Genomic DNA, 21,307 nt, shown 5'->3' on the forward strand with positions numbered 1-21,307 from the left:
GCCATTGCCGGCATTTAATATTTTCAACAGTAGTAATAAAATCACTTTTTATAATTGAAGTGCTTCACAGATTCCAGAGTGCTTTCAAATGCATCGACTCATTGAAATAAATTTACTTTGCCCCCACCAGTACAAAGAAACAAGTGCTTTTTAATAGGAATTTTAGAAAGTATAGAAAAGCTGAAAGAAGACATCAAAAAATCTTCCAAATGCCATTACTTAAAGACAATCACATTTTGTAAATTTATTTCTAATTTTTTTAACAAATTAGTTAAAATTTTTATCATAAAATTATGCATGTTTGTTGTAAAAAAAAGTTAAATACCAAATTTATAGAGCAAAAAATGAAAGTCCCTATCCTCCCTCCAACCCCTCACCTATCCCAACTCCTACCCCACCTTATTAAATTACACTCTTCAGAGTCAGATGTGGTTAATAGTCTTTGTTTGTCCAATTTAGAAGATTTAAATTTTTTTTTTCATTTTTAAAAAAGTTTCCATAGGTTATTGGGGAACAGACGGTGTTTGGTTACATGAGTAAGTTCTTCAGTGGTGATTTGTGAGATTTTGGTGCACCCATCACCTGAGCAGTATATGCTGCACCCCATTTGTAGTCTTTTATCCCATACCCCCTTTCTACCCTTTCCCCCTGAGTCTCCAAAGTCCATTGCATCATTCTTATGCCTTTGCATCCTCACAGCTCAGCTCCCACTTATGAGTGAGAACATACGATGTTAGTTTTCTATCCCTGAGTTACTTGACTTAGAATAATAGACCCCAATCTCATCCAGGTCACCGTGAATGCCATTAATCCATTCCTTTTTGTGGCTGAGTAGTAGTCCATCATGTATACATACCACAGTTTCTTTATCTGCTCGTTGATTGATGGGCCTTTGGGTTGGTTCTATGGTTTTGCAATTGCGAATTGTGCTGCTATAAACATGCGTGTGCAAATATCTTTTTCATATGATGACTTATTTTCCTCTGAGTAGATACCCAGTAGTGGGATTGCTGGATCAAATGGTAGCTCTACTTTTAGTTCTTTAAGGAATCTCCACAGTGTTTTCCATCGTGGCTGTACTAGTTTACATTCCCATCAGTCATGCAGAAGTGTTCCCTGATCACCACATCCATGCCAACATCTACTATTTTTTGATTTTTAGATTATGGCCATTCTTGCAGGAGTAAAGTGGTATCACGTTGTGGTTTTGATTTGCATTTCCCTGATCATTAGTGATGTTGGGCATTTTTTTGTATGTTTATTGGCCATTTGTATATCTTCTTTTGAGAACTGTCTATTCATGTCCTTAGCCCACTTTTTGATGGGATCACTTTTTTTTTCTTGCTAATTTATTTGACTCCCTTGTAGATTCTGGATATTAGTCCTTTGTCAGATGTATAGATTATGAAGGTTTTTTCCCACTCTCTGGGTTGTCTCTTTACTCTGCTGACTATTCCTTTTGTCATGAGAAAGCTCCTTAGTTTAACCAAGTCCCAGCAATTTATCTTTGTTTTTATTGCATTTGCTTTTAGGTTCTTGGTCATGAAATCCTTGACTAAGCCAATGTCTAGAAGAGTTTTTCCAATGTTATCTTCTAGAATTTTTATAGTTTCAGGTCTTAGATTAAGTCCTTAATCCATCTTGAGTTGATTTTTGTATAAGGTGAGAGATAAGGATCCAGTTTTATTCTCCTGTATGTGGCTAACCAATTATCCCAGCACCATTTGTTGAAAAGGATGTCCTTTCCCCACTCTGTTTTTGTTTGCTTTGTCAAAGATCAATTGGCTGTAAGTATTTGGGTTTATTTCTGAGTTATCTGTTCTGTTCCATTGGTCTATGTGCCTATTTTTATACCAGTACCATGCTGTTTTGGTGACTATGGCCTTAGAGTATAGCTTGAAATCAGGTAATGTGATGCCTCCAGATTTGTTCCTTTTGCTTAGTATTGCTTTGGCTATGCGGGCTCTTTTTTGGTTCCATATGAGTTTTAGAATTGTTTTCTCTAATTCTGTGAAGAATGATGGTGGTATTTTGATGGGGATTGTGTTGAATTTGTAGATTGCTTTTGGCAGTATGGTCATTTTCACAATATTGATTCTACCCATCCATGAGCTCCTCCTCAACATAGTACTGGGAGTCCTAGCCTGAGCAATCAAACAACAGAATGAAATAAAGGGCATCCAAATTGATAAAGAAGAAGTCAAACTGTTGCTGTTTGTTGATGATATGATTGTTTACCTAGAAAACCCTAAAGACTCCTCCAGAAAGCTCCTATAACTGATAAAAGAATTCGGGAAAGTTTTCTGGATACAAAATTAATATACACAAATCAGCAGCTCTTCTGTACATCAACAGCGACCAAGCTGAGAATCAAATCAATAATGTAACCCCTTTTACAATAGCTGCAAAAAAAAAAAAAAAAACTTAGGAATATACCTAACCAAGGAGGTGAAAGACCTCTACAAGGAAAAACTACAAAACACTGCTGAAAGAAATCATAGACAACACAAACTAATGGTCTTTACATACAAACACTTTCTGGCTTTTCCTTTCTTTGTGCGTAAGTTTAAAAAGCTTCCTTTTTCATGGTTGTATTCTTAAAGTATATGCAACTTTTATTCAGTTTTACCTCAATGAAAATTATATCATAAGTTTTCTTAAGTATGATTTTTAATGGCTGCTTAATATCCTATTGAATATATGTATTATAATTTGCTTAATTATGTAGTGTTGAATAATTACTTTTTTTCTAGCTTTTGACTATTATAAATCCTGCAGTAACCGTCTTGCACATAAAGCCTTTTCTGTTCTATTTAGGCAAATTCTTTCTTTCTTTTTTTTTTTTTTTTTTGGAATAGAGAAAGGGTTCTCACTATGTTGTCCAAGTTGGTCTTGAACTCTTGGCCTCAAGTGATTCTCCCACCTCAGCCTCCCAAAGTGTTGGAATTACAGGAGTGAGCCACCGTGCCTGGCCTCTTTCCACAATTTCTCTAGATATATCCATACTCCAGGAGAGCATTCCTGGGTTGCGTTGATGATTCTTTCTGTGACCCTGGGAAGTTGGCTATGCAGGTACCTACCCATTGAATACTAACACAGGAAGGAGCATGGGTTTTGAGGGTCAGACAAACTTGTATTCAAATCCTAGCTTTGACCAAATGTGGTAATTCACACTTGTAATCCCAGCACTTTGGAAGGCTGAGACGAGTGGATCACTTTAGGTCAAGAGTTCAAGACCAGCTTGGCCAACATGTGAAACCCTATCTCTACCAAAAATACAAAAATTATCTGGGTGTGGTGGTTGCACACCTGAAATCCCAGCTACTTGGGAGGCTGAGGCATGAGAATCGCTTGAACCTGGGAGGCAAAGGTTGCAGTGAGCTGAGATCACACCACTGCACTCCAGCCTGGGTGACAGAGCAAGACTCTGTCTTAAAAAAAGAAAAAAAAAAAAAAAACCGGCTTTGCCATTGATTAGCTGTGTGACTTTGGAAAATAACTTAACCTCTCTGACTCTCATATTGTGCATTTGTGATACAGAGATAATAACGCCTACTTAATGGTGCTACTATATTATGAAGATGATTTTGTAAAGCACTTATGGAGATAACTTCCCTGAATTAACACAGAGTAAAAGATATTTCCTGTACTTCCTTGAAAACAACAATGTTGTGGGGACTTTTAAAAAAATAAAGTGTGGCTTATATACTGTAAGGTGCACATATTTTAAACACATAACTTGACGATTTTTAAGCATATGTATAAACCTAAGTAACTACAATTCAGATCAAGAGATAGAACATTTTCATCACCCAGAAAATTCTCTTATGCCTCCCGCTTCCCCATCAGTAACCATTTTCCTTCTCAGAGGTAAGTGCTGATGTCTACCAAAATGGATTAGTTTTTTATCTTAACCTTTATTATTTTTTCTTTTATTTCTTTAAATAAAGTCTCTGATAGATTTATTTCCCCAACAATTTTGTCATTAGGATAGCATTGGCTTTCACCTAGATGACAAGACTTTTCAGCACAAATATAAAGTTTTCTGTAAGTAGCAGTCCTATGCTGAATCCAAAACCTCTTATTTTGCATGTCATTCTTTCCTAGTCTTCAGTTGCACAGCAGAAGGGGAAAAGGGTGGAATTGCAGAGGAAGAGAGGGTGCTATTTTGTCAGGGACAATGAGAGTTCAACATGGCTGGGGAGGCCTCAGGAAACTTACAATCACGGCAGAAGGCGAAGGGGAAGCAAGGCACCTTCTTCACAAGGCTGCAGGAGGGAAAATCGTCAACCTTTATTTGAAGGAATCAAACAGTATATATTTCTGTGTTTCTGGTATCTTTTGCTCAATAATTATGTTTGTAAGATTTATCCATGCTGTTGTTTTAATAGTTTGTCCTTTTATATTGTGTCATATTTCAAGCTCTGAGCATCCCAACATTTGTTTATCTATTCTGCTATTGATGGACATTTGAGCTGTTTCCGGTTTGGATCTATTATGAACACTTTGGTGCATATCTCTAGTGGACACAGAACACTCATTTTTTGGGTACATATACCTAGGAGTAAAATTGCTGGGTCATGGGGTAAGTGAATATTTAGCTTTGGTAGATATTTCTATTATCGTCTATGAAAACAGATTTCAAAAAGTTGAAGTCGGTCAGGCGCAGTGGCTCACATCTGTAATCTCAGCACTTTGGGAGGCCAAGGAGGGCGAAATACCTGAGGTCAGGAGTTCAAGAGCAGCCTGGCCAAGGTGGTGAAACCCTGTCTCTACTAAAAATATTTTTAAAAATTAGCCAGGCATGGTGGCAGGCACCCGTAATCCCAGATACTCAGGAGGCTGAGGTAGGAGAATCGTTTGAACCTGGGAGATGGAGGTTGCAGTTGTGAGCCGAGATCGTGTCACTTGCACTCCAGCCTGGGCGACACAGCAAAACTGTCTCAAAAAGAAAAGAAAAGTCGCTTAATTATTTATTTGATAAATGGTAAGTGCTACCATGCATCAGCTACTGTCCTAAGTCCTGAGTTGGGGAAGTTCCATGGTTAGTCAATTGAGAGAATCAAAGACGTTAGGGACCACTTTTTCTTTTTACCCTCTTTAGAGTGTTTTAGGGCACTGATCTTCATCTCCTTATTCCTACCCTCATGGTCTTAAGATGGTTTCTGCAGTTTCAGGTATTATATTAATATAATTACAAGGTCTCATCCACAAACAAAAAGCAGGTGAGGAGCAGGGGAACAGTTCTCCTTGTGTGTGTGTTTTATTTTGTTTTTTAATCAGAAAACTTTCTCATAACTCCCCAGCAAGCTTTCCCTGTGGCCCCATTGGCTGGGTTGGGTAATATGCTCATGCCATAGCAGCAAAGTCTGGAGGAAGAGTTTCCAATGACTGGGTGCGATGGCTCATGCATGTGATTCCAGTACTTTGGGAGGCTGAGGGAGGAGGATTGCTTGAGCCCAGGAGGTCAAGGCTGCAGTGAGCCGAGATAGTGCCACTGCACTCCAGCCTGGGGTGACAGAGTGAGACCCTGTTTCAAAAATTTAAAAAAAAAAAAGTTTCCAGCATTTTCTTTCTTTTTGAGTTTCCAGCATTTTAAACTTCTTTAATAAGAAGCATGTTCAGCCAGCAAAGAAGAAGAAAAATGGTTACAGACAAGCAACCAACAGCATCTGCCAAAGCTATTTTATAGCTGTTTAAACCTAGGTAAGTAACTTACTCACTTTCTGGCTTTTCCATCAGAAAAATGGGAACAATAACAATTGCTTTAAAGATTAGGATCAGTATTAAGTGAAAAAAAAACATGTGATGTGATAGGTATCAAATAAATGCTAATACCCTCCCTTCATACTATTCCCACTCCTATGGTGCTTAACATTTGTGATTACATCAGTTGTCCAAATGAAAGACCAATTGAGAAAAGTGAAGAGAAGAAACTAAGAGAATGTATTTCATGTTGTGATATGTGTATGTAATTTATAAATTATATGGCTAGAGAAATTGTAGTTTATTATTTTAGGATGCAAAATAGAATGTGGAAATCTGAATCAGTTACAGGGAGATGTATTGCAGTTAAATGAATTGTTTTGCTTCACAAATACATGAAAAAATATAGTCATCTGAAGGATATTGGATACCAAATGGACTTTATTTTTAACTGTTTGTTTTAATAGCTCATGAAAATATGGTGGTGCTTTTATGGCTGCAATGAATTTTAGGAATAGGAGACTTCACTGCAGCTTTCTAGCACTAAATCTTTTTAGCGGAGACATAAGAGACTTAGTATGCTGGTGTCTCTCCATGCATCCTGGTGGTCAGTTCCTCCTCTGCTGCTATTCATGCTTTTCTAAACACTGGAGGCTGTGAGGATGGGTGGAAGGGGTGACAATTTTAAGAGTTGGTGCCTAGGAAAGTCGTATCATCTCTCATGAGCTTCATTTGCTTTTCTTAAGTTGATTCTCTTGATTGATTCACTTTTTTTTTTTTTTTTTTTTTTTTGAGACAGAGTCTGTCTCTTGTCACCCAGGCTGGAGTGCAGTGGTGCAATTGTGGCTTACTCAGCCTTGACCACCTGGGTTCAAGTGATCCTCCTGCTTCAGCCTCCTATGTAGGTGGGACTACAGGCCTATGCCATGTTACCTGACTATTTTATTACTTTTTGGTAGAGACAGGGCCTTGCTATGTTGCTCATGCTAGTCTCAAACTCCTGGCCTCAAGAGATCCTCCTGCCTCAGCCTCCCAACAGGGAATTGTTGAGCGAATTAAACAAATTAATATATATAAAATACTTATATGATAGACTCGATTTTTAATTACCTATATATAATCAGCTATGGGAAGGATGTATCTCCCCATCCCATTTGAAGTTAAACTTCATCTTTTTTTTTTAAGGCAATATCTCACTCTGTCACCCAGCCTGGGGTGCAGTGACACAATCATAGCTCACTGCAGCCTCGACTATCTGGGCTCAAGGGATCCTCCCATCTCAGCCCCACTGAGTAGTTGAGACTACAGGTGCATTGCCACCACACCAGGCTAATTTTTCAATTTTTTGTGGAGATGGGGTCCCACTATATTGCCCAGACTGGTCTTCAACTCCTGGCCTCAAGCAATCCACCTACCTTAGCCTCCCAAATTGCTGGGATTACAGGTGTGAGTCACTGTGCCTGGCCTTAGAAATGTCTTAAAGGAAGATTTACAAATGGCCAATAAGCACATGAAGATACTCAACCTCAATAGCCATCAGAGAAATGCAAACCAAAATCACAGTGAGATACCACATCATACCTACTAGTATAGTTATAATAAAAAAGCCAGATAGGTGGGGCGCTGTGGCTCATGCCTGTAATCCCAACACTTTGGAGGGCTGAGGCAGGCGGATCATTTGAGGTCAGGAGTTCGAGACCAGCCTAACTAACATGGTGAAAGCCCGTCTCTACTAAAATACAAAAATTAGCCAGGCATGTGGTGGGCACCTGTAATTCCAGCTACTCGGGAGGCTGAGGCAAGAGAATCGCTTGAACCCAGGAGGCAGAGGTTGCAGTGAGCTGAGAACACACCACTGCACTCCAGCCTGGGTGACAGAGTAAGACTCTGTCTCCAAAAAATAAAATAAAATAAAATAAAATAATAAAAGCTAGATAATAACAAGTGTTGATCAGTATGTGAAAAAATTAGAACCCTAAGTGCAATGTCTCACACCTATAATCTCTGCACTTTGGGAGACTGAGGTAAGAGGACTGCTTGAACTCAGGAGTTTGAGACCAGCCTGGGCAACATAGTAAGACTCCCATTTCTGTATTTAAAAAAAATACATGAATGAATAATTTTAAAAAAAAAGAACCCTTATACATTGTTGAGAGCATATAAAATGGTGCAGCTGCTCTGAAAAACTGTTCAACAGTTACTGTAAAAACTGTCTGGGAAACTGTGGGGCAGTTACTCTGAAAGTTAAATATAGGTTAACCAAATGACCCATCAATTTCATTCCTAGATATAGACCCAAGACAATTGAAATGATATAAATTAGTATAATATTTCTGGGATGTAATCCTATTTGACCCATAAATTCTACCTCTGGTAATATAGTCTAAGGAAGTATATATTTTCTTGTTTTTTTTTTGTCCCAAACTATCCTCAAACTCCTGGGCTCAAGTGATCATCCCACCTCATCCTCCCAAGTAGCTGGGACTAGACTAATGGCAGGCACCACTGCACACAGCTCTAATAAAATATATTCAGACAAGAGTGCAAAATATATGTATAAGATGTTTATTGATGTATTGTGTAATAAATTTGGAAATAACCTCAAAGATCTATCAATAAGAGATAAGTTATGACACAGTTTCTATTAGGCAGTGGAATACCTAGCATTTATTTAAAAGGATTTTGTTGATAGCTGAGTGTGGTGGCTCACACCTGAAATACCATCACTGTGGGAGGCCAAGGCAGGTGAATCTCCTGAGCTCAGAAGTTTGAGACCAGACTGAGCAACATGGCAAAACCCAGTGTCTACCAAAAATACAAAAAAAGAGCCGGGTGAGGTGGCAGGCATCTGTGGTCCCAGTTACTTGGGAAGCTGAAGTGGGAGGATCTCTTAAGCCTGGGAGGTGGAGGTTGCAGTGAGCCGAGATCATTTCACTGCACTCCAACCTGGGTTACAGAGTGAGACCCTATCTCAAAAAAAAAGAAGAAGAAGAAGAAGATAAGGGCAGGGGCAGTGGGTCACGCCTATAATCCCAGCACTTTGGGAGGCTAAGGTGGGCGGATCACTAGAGGCTAGGAGTTCGAGACCAGCCTGGCCGACATGGTGAAACCCCATCTCTACTACAAATACAAAAATTAGCTGGACACGGTGACTGGTGCCTGTAATTCCAGATACTTGGGCGGCTGAGGCAGGAGGATTGCTTGAACCCGGGAGGCAGAGGTTGCAGTGAGCCAAGATCGTGCCACTGCACTTGAGCCTGGACAACAGAGTGAAACTGTGTCTCCAAAAAAAAGATAAGAGGATTTTGTGTTACTGGACTGATGAACCTTTTACCCTGTAGTTTTGATCTTGTTTGGAGATGGAATGAACAGACTAGGACAAACATCTGCTTTTCTTATTCACTCACCTCTGGGTCCACTTCCTAGAAGATACCACATATTTGAAGCAACAAAGGAGAATGTGCAATGTTTGCAAATTCCTTTTCTACAGTTCCTGGTTGTTGGAGGCTATGTTGAGTTGCTTTCTATGTTTCTATTTGACAATTGGGGGTGAAAGATTCCCTTCAGTGTCCCAAATGAGAGAAGAGAATTGTGATTGGGAGTGGCCAAGGTTCACAATTTCAGCCTGGAGGAAAGTTAAGGAGGTAAGGGCAGCTCCCACTTTGGAAAGACAATCTCCCCAGGCCTGCAGAAACAGACCTGCAGGATACCAGAGGCCCCTTGTCTACTCCCACATCACTGAGAGAGCTTCCCTAACTTGAGGCTCAGCAACATTTGGTATCCTACACTTAGGCAGAGGGTTGCAAACAGTAGGGGCAAATGCTTGAACTCTGCTTAGCACTGAGTGGTCTTTGCTACTTTTGGTCCTGAAATTTCTACCATGTTCCAATGAATCTAAGTACAATCTAGTCCCGGGGTCAGGGTGGGGTAGCCAGCCTAAATTTTGGGATTTTTGTTGTTGTTGTTTGTGTGTTTTGAGACAGAGTTTCACTCTTCTTGCCTAGGCTGCAGTGCAGTGGAGCGATCTTGGCTCACTGTAACCTCCACCTCCCAGGTTCAAACGATTCTCCTGCCTTGGCCTTTCAAAGTGCTGGGATTACAGGTGTGAGCCACCATTCCCGGACTTTGATAGTTCTTAAGGTATCTATTTATTGAAAGGAAAGATGTCCATGATGTTAAGTAGAAAAGGAAAGCTGACTACATTAGGACATAGATATGTTCATATGCTGGACCATATTCACATGTGTATCAAAACATCACATTGTACACCTGAAATATATGCAATTGTAAAAGCTGAAAAAGAGTATGTGTGTATATATATATACACACACACACATATATACACACACATACATATACACATATATACACACATATATACACATATATATACACACACACATATATATAGTGATTTCTATTTTTTGTATTAAAAGCATACAAGTTGTTTGTATAGAGAAAACATTTTGATGGACATACATGCAGCATGGTAACAGTGGCTATTGCTGGGTGGTGTGTTTTGGAGGTGATCCTTTTTTTCTTTTGTATTCTTCACTAGCATTTTATTTTTATTTTGCAAAGAGCATGTATTTTATAAACAGTAGAAATAAAACTATTTTTTAAAAGATGCCAATGTGAGAGGGTCAGGTAGATACTATTGGCCTCAAAAGCTGCACTTCGGAGCTTGGCAGATCAACAGTGACACGTAGAAAAGCACATAACACAGGGTGGTTCCTGATTGCAGGGCACAGGGCGCTACTTTCTGCCCGATATTTCTCTCTCACCAGATGTTTGTGGTCATGTCTCCTCCTGCATTATATCGAAGTTAAAGGAATGTCAGAACCTGGTCTGCTAAATGGAGGATTGCTATGGGCTGAATTGTATCCTGCTCCTTCAAATTCATATGGTGAAGTCCTAACCCATAGTACTTCAGAATGTGGCCCTATTTGGAGATAGGGACTTTACACAGGTGGTTAAGTTAAGATGAGGGTATGAGGGTAGCCCCTAATCCAATCTGACTGGTGTCCTCTAAGGGAAATTTGGATACACAAAGAGACGCCAGGGATTAACCTACCCAGAGGAAAGGCCACATGAGGACACAGCAAGAAGGTGGCCGTCTGCAAGCCAAGGAGAGAGGCCTCAGAAGAAGCCAAACCTGCTGACACCTTGGACTTCCCAGCCTTCAGATTTGTGAGAAATAAATTGCTGTTGTTTTAAGTCACCCAGTCTATGATATTTTGTTATAAGAGCCCTAGCAAACTAATACAAGGATATTCATCATTCTATGTTTTTGTGCATTGAAATGTATAAATATTTCAGCCTCAATATTTTCACAGATGCTGTCTTTTTTGTCTCCATTCAGAGTAGCTTTCTTCAACAAATATTTCATAAGAACAACTTCATAATATAAATTGTCTCTATTTATGATTCCACACAATTATGGGCTTCCACAATTTCATTTTATTCCAGTACAGAACATAAATTTATCTAATTAAAAATAGGTGCTTCAGCAAAAGATTCATCCTCCAAGTTGAGATATTCTAAAATGCAATTACAGAATTTCAGCATTAATATTGTATACTATTTGAGGGCTTATTGTTTAATTTGTTCAGTACTCACTGTGCTTATGAAAGGATAAACTTCAAGTTTCTCTGTTTGCAAATCATTTTTCCAATAACCACATTTTAGTATTTCATTTGACAAATACTTTGATTAAAACTTTTTATAAGCATATGAAAATGTGCTCAACTTTATTATTCATCAGAAAAATACCAATGAAAACTCCAGTGAGATACCACTACACACTAGAATGGGGAATCATGAAGATTGACACTACCAAGTGTTGGCAACGATAAGTTGCAACTGGAATTCTCAGATGTTGCTGTAGGAACACAAAATGGTATAGTAGCTGGGGCCATGGCATTATGTTATAAAAGTAAATTCATTATGGCTGGGTGTGGCGGCTCATGCCTATAATCCCAGCACTTTGGGAGGCCGAGGCAGTGGATCACCTGAGGTCGGGAGTTCGAGACCAGCCTGACCAACATGGAGAAACCCCATCTCTACTAAAAATACGAAATTAGCCAGGTATGGTGGCACATGCCTGTAATCCCAGCTACTAGGGAGGCTGAGGCAGGAGAATCGCTTGAACCGGGTAAGCGGAGGTTGCGGTGAGCCAAGATCATGCCATTGCACTCCAGTCTGGATAACAAGAGCGAAACTCTGTCTCAAAAATAAATAAAGTTAGATTCATTATCATACGATCCAGAAATTCTACTTCCAGATATTTACCCAAGAGAAATAAAAACATATGTCCGAACAAAAACATGTACATGATAGTAGGGTGTGGTGGTGGATACCTGTAATCCCAGCTACTCAGGAAGCTGATGCAGGAGAATCGCTTGAACCTGGGAGGTGGAGGTTGCAGCGAGCCAAGATCGCGCCATTGCACTCTAGTCTGGGTGACAGAGTGGGACTCCATCCCAAAAAAAAAACAAAAAAAACTCACAACAAAACATATACATGAGTGTTTATAGTAGCATTATTCATAATAGCCCCAACTAGAAACAACACAAATGTCCATCACTATTAAATGGATAAACAAAGTGTGATATACTCATACCACAGAAAACTATTCAGTAATACAAAGAAAGGACATAATACAGACAATAACATGGATACATCCTAAAAATATTATGTTAAGAGAAAGAAGTCAATCACAAAATATTCTATACTCTGTGAATCTACTCATATGAAATTCTGTATTATGTAAAACTATAGGGACAGAAAGAGAATCAATGGTTGCCTGGGGCCAAGGTTAGGGGAGATAAATGAATATATACAAGTATGAGAAAACTTTCTGGGGTGAAGAATTGCTCCATTTTTTGATTTCGTTAAATGATTAGACACAATAACCAAAATTTACCAACCTGAACACTTAAAATTAGTATAAATAGGCAGGGCATGGTGGCTCACGCCTGTCATCCTAGCACTTCAGGAGGCTGAGGCAGGTGGATCACGAGGTCAGGAGTTCAAGACTAGCCTAGCCTGACAACATGGTGAAACCCCATCTCTACTGAAAATACAAAAATTAGCTGGGCACAGTGGCAGATGCTTGTAATCCCAGCTACTTGGGAGGCTAAGGCAGGAGAATGGCTTGAACTGAGGAGGCAGAGGTTGCAGTGAGCCAAGATCGCGCCATTGCACTGTAGCCTGGGCAATACAGTGAGACTCTGTCTCAAAAAAAAAAAAAAAAAATTTAGTATAAATATTACCTTGGTAAACAAAAAGGAGAAAGCAGTTTCCAACCAATTTTGAATAAAATACAATCAAAATTAAGAGGACTTGTTTGTACAAAATTCAGTACAATGGTTGAATATCTATATTGGTTTATAAAATAGATATTAAAAGGCTTAAACATTTTTAAACATCAGACTGATGACAGGTAGCAGAGAGAAAACATATAATGCCATATTGAAATATGTTTTTATATTCAATGTCAACATTGTCACATGATTTTGTAATCTAGTTATTCTGTGCATATGTAAAAATATTTGTAGATTTTGGCAATTACAGTTTTTTTTTTGGTTTTTTTTTTTTTTTTTTTAGACAGAGTCTTGCTCTGTCCCCCAGGCTGGAGTGCAATGGCACAATCTCAGCTCACTGCAACCTCTGCCTCCTGGGTTCAAGCAATTCTGACTCAGCCTCATGAGTAGTTGGGATTACAGTCACCTGCCACCAAATCCGGCTAATTTTTGTATCTTTGGTAGAGACGGGGTTTCACCATGTTGGTCAGGCTGGTCTTGAACTCCTGACCTCAGGTGCTCTGCCCACCTCAGCCTCCCAAAGTGCTGGGATTACAGGCGTGAGCCATCGCGCCTGGCCCGGCAATTACAGTTTCTTTTTGATAATTAAAATAATTATTTTTTGAGAGTTTGAATATAATTATAAATTATGTGTGTACCAAATCCAAATGCAAGTAAATCTCTTTAGTAAGAACACTACTTTTTTCAAAATGTGTATGTATGTTATCACCACAAACATCAGTCAATTTTCTTTAGCATTGAAATTTTTATGTTTTTAAGCTGGAGTCTTACTCTATCACCCAGGCTGGAGTGCAGTGGCGTGGTCTCGACTCACTGCAGCATCCACATCCCAGGTTCAAGCAATTATCCTGCCTCAGCCTCCTCAGTAGCTGAGATTACAGGGACACACCACTATGCTCATCTATTTTTTTTTTTTGTATTTTTTTGTATTTTTAGTAAAGACAGGCAGACTGGTCTTGAGCTCCTGACCTCAGGGGATCCACCCACTTCGGCGTCTCAAAGTCCTGGGATTACATGCGTGAGCCACTGTGCCTGGCGTGAAAATTTTAATTTATTATAGAATAACAGTCATAATGATTTCTACATTAAACCTTCAAGAGAATAAACTTCAAAAGCTTTACTTTGATTCTACACACCGGATAGAAATAATTAAATAATTACTAGACTGAACTGGTTTTCTATTTGAAGCTGATGGCAATGATATACAATTAGCGCCATTCAACCATAACAATTTTTCTTCATCACGTATACTGCTATCACTTTTTCTATATACACAATAAGAAATGGGGGGAAAATGAGCAGAAAAATGAATGTTGTTTGATCTAAAAGCCATGCGTCATAGAGTGACAGATAAATCCACCTTTTGCAGCTACACATGTTAACAGTCAACTTTAGGCACAGACTTAAAATAACTTCTAGCTTTAGAAACAGATGTTGATGTTTCTTCAAAAATTTGTATTTATGGCCAGGCATGATGGCTCACACCTGTAATCCTAGCACTTCGGGAGGCCAAGGTGGAGTGATCACTCGAACTCAGGAGTTTGAGACCAGCCAGAACAACACAGAAAAAAAAAAAATAGCCAGGCATGGTGGCACACACCTGTGGTCTCAGCTGCATGGGAGACTAAGGCAGGAGGTTCGCTTGGGCCTGGGAGGTCAAGGCTGCAGTGAGCTGTGTTCATACCACTGCACTCCAGACTGGGTGACAGACTGAGACCTTGTCTCAAAACAAAAACAAAACCCAAAAAACTTTTGTATTTATTCATATTATCAGTGATATAATTACAGCCCACATGGTGATGTAAATGTTGACATGTTATGTGCAAGTATCCTATCATCGTTAACTTTCTTAGTTAACAGATACTCATTACTTAATTTTTCATTCAATACACACTTTGCAATTCTCAAAGGGGTCAGGAAAAGGAATGGATTATTATTGGCCATTCTTCAGAATTAGGGGGGGGAGTTGTCCTTTCTAGATATGCATCTCATGACTGCTAGATGAGATCATGAAAGAAGCTAGAAGTACAATGTGGAGGTTTTCCAAACCCATCCCAGTTTATCATTTTAGTGAGGTGAAATGCAAAGATTTTAAGCGTATTCCTCATACAGTTTTAACAAAGGTATATGCCCATGTAACCTGTACTCAAATAAAGCATAGAATGTTCTCATTACTCCAGAAAGCTCCTTCACTTCCCCTTCCAGTTAATTCCAACCCCTATAGGTTACCTGTGTTTTTTGTTTGTTTGCTTGTTTGAGACAGGGTTTCACTCTGTTGCCCAGGCTGGAGTGCAGTGGCATGATCTCAGCTCACTGCAATCTCAAACTCCCATAGCTCAGGTGATCCTCCTGCCTCAGCCCCTCAAGTAGCTGAGATTACAGATGCATGTCACCATGCCCGGCTAGTTTTTGTATTTTTAGTGGAGACAGGGTTTACTTATGTTGCCCAGGCTGGTCTTGAATTCCTGGGCTCAAACGATCCACCTGCCTCAACTTTCCAAAGTATTGGGATTATAGACGTGAGTCACTGTGCCCAGCCTATAGGTGACTCGTGTTCTGATTTCTATTGCCACGCATTTGTTTTGCTTGTTTAAAAACTGCATAAAAATGGAATTATACAGTATAAATTCTTGTAAGTTTGGCCTTTTTTTATCTCCTCAACATTATGAAGTAAGATTCAACTACAGTATTGCACGTATCAATACAGTGGTTTGTCCTTTTTTCTTTTTCTTTTTTTGAGACAGAGTCTTACTCTGTCACCCAGGCTCAGCTCACTGCAACCTCCGCCTCCCAGGTTCAAGCAATTCTCCTGCCTCAGCCTCCTGAGTAGCTGGGATTACAGGCACAAGTCACCACACCCAGCTAATTTTTGTATTTTTAGTAGAAATGGGTTTCACCATGTTGGTCAGGCTGGTCTTGAACTCCTGACCTCGTGATCTGCCCACCTTGGCCTCCCAAAGTGCTGGGATTACAGGCATGAGTCACTGCACCTCGACCTCTTCTTTCAATTTTTAAACTGCTGAGTGGTATTCTGTTCCATGCATCTATCACTGTTTATTTATCCATTTTCCTACTGATGGATATTTTTCTTCAGTGGTTAATACTTTTTGTGTCCTCTCTAAAAAGAGTCATTTTTTTTTTTTTTTTTTTTTTTTTGAGACGGAGTCTCGCTCTGTCGCCCAGGCTGGAGTGCAGTGGCGCGATCTCGGCTCACTGCAAGCTCCACCTCCCGGGTTCACGCCATTCTCCTGCCTCGGCCTCCAGAGTAGCTGGGACTACAGGCACCTGCCACCACGCCAGGCTAATTTTTGTATTTTTAGTAGAGACGGGGTTTCATTGTGTTAGCCAGGATGGTTTTGATCTCCTGACCTCGTGATCCGCCTGCCTCGGCCTCCCAAAGTGCTGGGATTACAGGTGTGAGCCACCGCGCCCGGCCAAAAGAGTCATTTTCTTAAAAGTGTTACTGGATGAGCATAAGTTTTTAATTTTGATGAGTCTAGGGTATCAATTTTGTTTTACAGTTAGTGCTTTTGTGTTCTAAGAAATCTTTGCTTACTCCAAGGTTGCAAAGACATTGTTCTATGTTATTTTCTAGAAGCATTATAATTCTAGTTTTTATACTTAGAAGAATGATCTATCTCAAATCACTGTTTATTAGTAATGTGAGGTAGGAATTGGAATGGTTAATTTTTATCTACATTAGGCAATGTTTTTGAGCCTAATTTACCCCCTCTACAAAGTGATTAAAGGCTACCTCAGAGTAGAATTGAATATAAAGTTATTAATATTAGCATTTAGCACAGAGTAGGTATAGAATAATGTAGTTCAATAAAGATCATCTTATATTTTTGTGGATCTCTTGAATGTCCTACAATAGTCCTGCCCATTTTCTCGTGGTCCTTTAAAAGTGTAACACCCTCAATTAGCATGAACACAAGTAATCCAAACTGGCACTTCATGTAAATTCCAGTAACTCTTTGAGCAAGTATGATCTTCATTTTGAAGATGATTAAACCGGCTGAGAAAACATAAATAACTTGCCCAAGGAAACAGTTAGTAAGTGGTAAGTGGTATTCCAAATTAGGTCCAAGTTCAAAGCTCACATCATATTCACCACATTCCTTTGACTGTTTTTTTTTTTTTTTTTTTTTTTGAGACAGGATCTCACTCTGTCACCGAGGCTAAGGGGCAGTGTGCCATCATAGCTCACTGCAGCCTCAAATGCCTGGGCTCAAGCGGTCCTCCCACCTCCGCCTCTGGAGTAGCTGGGACTACAGGCATGTACCATAACACCTGGCTAATGCCTTTGACCTCTCCATTGGGCCTGACATTCATGTTAACACGATCCTTTGGAGTCATCTGGACGTTTTTGTGATGAGCACTTAGAGATAGCCCTCATTTTCAGCCTGTTTGAAACATCGTTTTCCTGGTGCATCTTCTACCACGATCATGATGCTCTGTCAGCAGTCTGCAAATGAGCCTCGCGTGTCTTCCCTGCACCTTAGTCTTCTCCATTTGGTCACACTCCTCTCTGCTATCCATCCGTAATTCACACCCAGGGAAGTACAGCCCTCCAGGGAGGGGGTGTTTTGGACCTGCTGCACTTAGTGGGCAGGGTTCAGGGATTCTGAACATCATACCGTGCAAGGAGCAGACCCACAAAAGGAGTCCTTCAGCGCAATAGGCCAATAGTATACCTTCCCTCCCATGTTTGACTAACTCCTGACTGTCTTTAGGGACCCATTTTCCTCTGTGAGGCTTTCTCTGCCCAGCCAGGCCCCAAGTCATCTCTGCCTCTTGAATGACAATCTGCTAACGCCACCTCTGCTGCTCCTATGGAGATTTCAGTCCTGTGTTTTCTGGTTTCCTTCTCTTGTGGGTGCCTTTCTGTTGAAACACATTGAAGGCACTCTGGCCTCAGGAAGCAAGTCTGCTTACTCACCTATCTAGCACTTCATGAGTGCAATGCTTCATTTGCTCAGTCATTCAGTCAAAAAAATGATTTAAAAAGGCCTCAATCAGTAGAGCTGTAGGAATTTCTCCAGGGGTTGTAGGCAGAGAGACGTGAACAGAGGCCTTTGTACAGAATGAGTATAAACGTGTATGCTATTGATGCCTGTGAGAGGCCTGGGAGCAGGGACGGATGCAGGGGAAGGCTTCAGCCATGGCTGACCCTTGCGTAGAGCTCAAGGCAGCAACAGAGATATGAGAGAGCCGAAACCGCCTGTCAGCACTCAATTCTGCACTGGCAGTCCCTGTGATTCATGCACCAGGCGATTAATTCAGTAAGAAGCCGCTCAATGGGCAGATGAACAAAAACAGGAGGCCCTTCTGAGAGCCATAAATTCACTCTCCTAACAGCTTTATATACTTGAAAGCGAAGGGTATTCCAGGAGCACCGTGGAAACGACTCAGAGACTCAGTTTCTAACAGAAAACCAGGAAATTCTATTCTACTGCTAACAAATTAAGGACTTACTTTGTCAAGGTGGCTAGGTTGGCACAGAGATGAATAAAAAGCCAGGGTTTCCTCTTTCAGGAGTTCAAAAACTGGTATTTTTTTCCTCCTCCATTCTACTTTTTCCTCCTCCACCTCCATATCTAATCCTAAGAACTATTCCCTTAATACCCTTGTATGAATCCGTTTTCACGCTGCTATAAAGAACTTTCCGAGACTGGGTAATTTATAAAGGAAAGAGGTTTAATTGACTCACAGTTTCCTATGGCTTGGGAGGCCTCAGGAAACTTACGATCATGACAGAAGGGGAAGTAGGCATGTCTTGCAAGGCAACAGGCAAGAGAGAGGGTGTGTCAGTGCAAGAGAAACTACCATTTATAAAACCATCAGATCTCATGAGAATTCACTCACTATCACAAGAACAGCATGGGGGAAACCACCCCCATAATCCAATCAGTACCCATCAGGTCTCTCCCTAAACACCTGAGGATTGCAAGTCAACATGGGATTTGGGCGAGGACACAAAACCTAACCAGATCAACCCTCTCCAGACTCTCCCCTCTTCTTCACCCCTCTGCAGCTGCCAGGCTTTCCTAATGTCTGCATGGGTGGTCTCAACACTCCTTACCTGGTTTCTCTCGCTACCCCTGCCCCATATTCTGTTTCAGCATCACACACTGGCAGATTCATGTTTCCAAAACAACAATCTGGTCCTATCGCTCAGTAACTTATATAAAGCCCTTTACTGATGCTCTGTTGTTTTAAGGAGAAAATTCAGACCCCTTACCAAAGCCCTTCCCCATCACGGCTCTGTTTGCCTCTCTGGCCTTTCGTCAATTTAAGTCTCCAGTCCAGACAAAGTGACTCTCTGGCTGGTTCCCAGACCTCTATGCTCCTGCCTGCTGCTTCCTCCCACCATGTGTCCCAGCCCCTTATTCTGCTAACTGTGCTTTCAAAATGCAGCCTGGGCGCTATCTCCTCCTCCTCCTCCCGCTCTTGTCCCGAGTGAAGGTTGCCTCCTATGTGTGCTTCCACCACCCCTACCCATTTTCACTTGTCACATGCACCATATCTGACTCCTTGTTCTTCTCTCCTAGCTGACTTTGATTTTCTCAACTAAACTTCAAGAACTAGATCCGATTCATTGTTGACTGCTCAGCACCTAGTAGAGCACCTGGCACCTGCTGGTACATTATAAGTGTTTGCTGAATGTATTTGAATGAGTGCCTACGCAAGGTCATAATAAATGAGACAAGAATGGCTTATTCAGAGATGCCTGTAATGCACATTTATCTCTCCGTGGTCCCTGGGTTGCTTCTAATACTGCACTTGGAAAAGTTGTGATGGGTAATTGAATGTCTCATTGTTCTTGAATGATGTATGGGAGTGGTATGATCTTAGAAGAGAGACAAGGTTTGTTATCTTTGGGGAAATCAAATTACAAGTCTCCAATATAATTCTGTCACACAAATGATACAAACATTCATGTTCAAAGTAATATACACATCAAAGATCTATAGGATGTAGGATGAATATTTTGGTTAAGTACTTGAGTTTGAAACATCATGTGTATTTTATTGTTATTTTTAAAATGTTTTTACTTCTCTTTTTTTTTTTTTAATAGAGATGGGGTTTCACCATGTTGGCCAGGCTGGTCTTGAACTCCCGGCCTGGGATCTGCCTGCCTTGGCTTCCCAAAGTGCTGGGATGACAGGTGTGAGTCAGTATGCCCTACTGAAACATCATGATTTTATTAAGCAATCTGCCTTGCTTTTGAAACAGTTTTACTTATTTGGTGGCTCCAGACATCCTTTGGTATGTGGCTGCTACTCTTTACCTTTGTCTTCACATGACCTTCTCCTCTTCTGCTCTCAATAAGGATACGCCATTGGATTTAGGTAATGACCTAGGTAATCCAGAATGATCTCATGTTGTGATACTTAATTACATCCACACAGACTCTTTTTTCAAATACAGTCACATTCCTAGGCTCTAGAGATTGGGGTGACCATATTTTTGTGGGGGAGTGGTAGCACAATTCACTCCGTTGCTGAAAATACATTTATAAAAGCCATTGGGATGAAATTCCAAGAGTTTTCAATGATCATTTTATCTTAGTTATACATTACTATTTTGAAGTGCTCCAGAGGAGTCTTATTTCCTCAATTTGGAAGGGGCTGCTACTGGATGAGCATTGAGTATTAATATTGCACGGGGACGCCACCTACTGGTTGTTAAGATTCACAACTGATAGACGTTGGCGGTCACACTGAGCAGAATAACATGCATCAGCACAGTTAATAAACTTGATTACATGGAACCACATTTATTATTAGCACATTGAAAATATAGAATGGCTATTCAAATACAGCTCCCTTCCCTCTCTGAGCCTCAGTTTCTTTACCTGCAAAGGTGAAGATTTCCTCACTCATTCCTTCATTTATTAAGACACGATTATTTGGGTATCCACAAGGTGATAGTGACTGGGACTGCAATAAGCCTCTTACAGATTATTTCTTTTCATAGGTTTGTTGTATGGATTAAATGCAATAATTCAAATAAAGGGTCTGGTGCAGTAATTATTGTTAACTTTAAATTATATTTGATCCAAATATCTAATTAGAGTGGCCTACCTTGACATTGGGTCTTACTTGTTGAAGAGCTCTAGCTCTTTTTTTTTTTCCTTTCTTTCTTTTGAGACAGAGTCTCGCTCTGTCGCCCAGGTTGGAGTGCAGTGGCGCGATCTCAGCTCACTGCAAGCTCCGCCTCCTGGGTTCACGCCATTCTCCTGCCTCAGCCTCCCGAGTAGCTGGGACTAC

At 40.4% G+C, this 21,307-nt stretch overlaps 1 long non-coding RNA gene across 1 annotated transcript in view; it reads right to left on the bottom strand.

Moving 5' to 3' along the window:
- Positions 1-3,916: 3,916 nt before the first annotated feature.
- Positions 3,917-21,307, bottom strand: part of LOC126954819 (uncharacterized) — a 45,875-nt gene continuing 28,484 nt past the window's right edge. The window contains exon 2 of the long non-coding RNA XR_007725731.1: positions 3,917-4,938. This is a non-coding gene — a long non-coding RNA (uncharacterized LOC126954819). The remainder of the gene's footprint in view (positions 4,939-21,307) is intronic.

The sequence above is a fragment of the Macaca thibetana genome, chromosome 5 (genome assembly GCF_024542745.1).
Source record: "Macaca thibetana thibetana isolate TM-01 chromosome 5, ASM2454274v1, whole genome shotgun sequence".
Classification (NCBI taxonomy): domain Eukaryota; kingdom Metazoa; phylum Chordata; class Mammalia; order Primates; family Cercopithecidae; genus Macaca; species Macaca thibetana.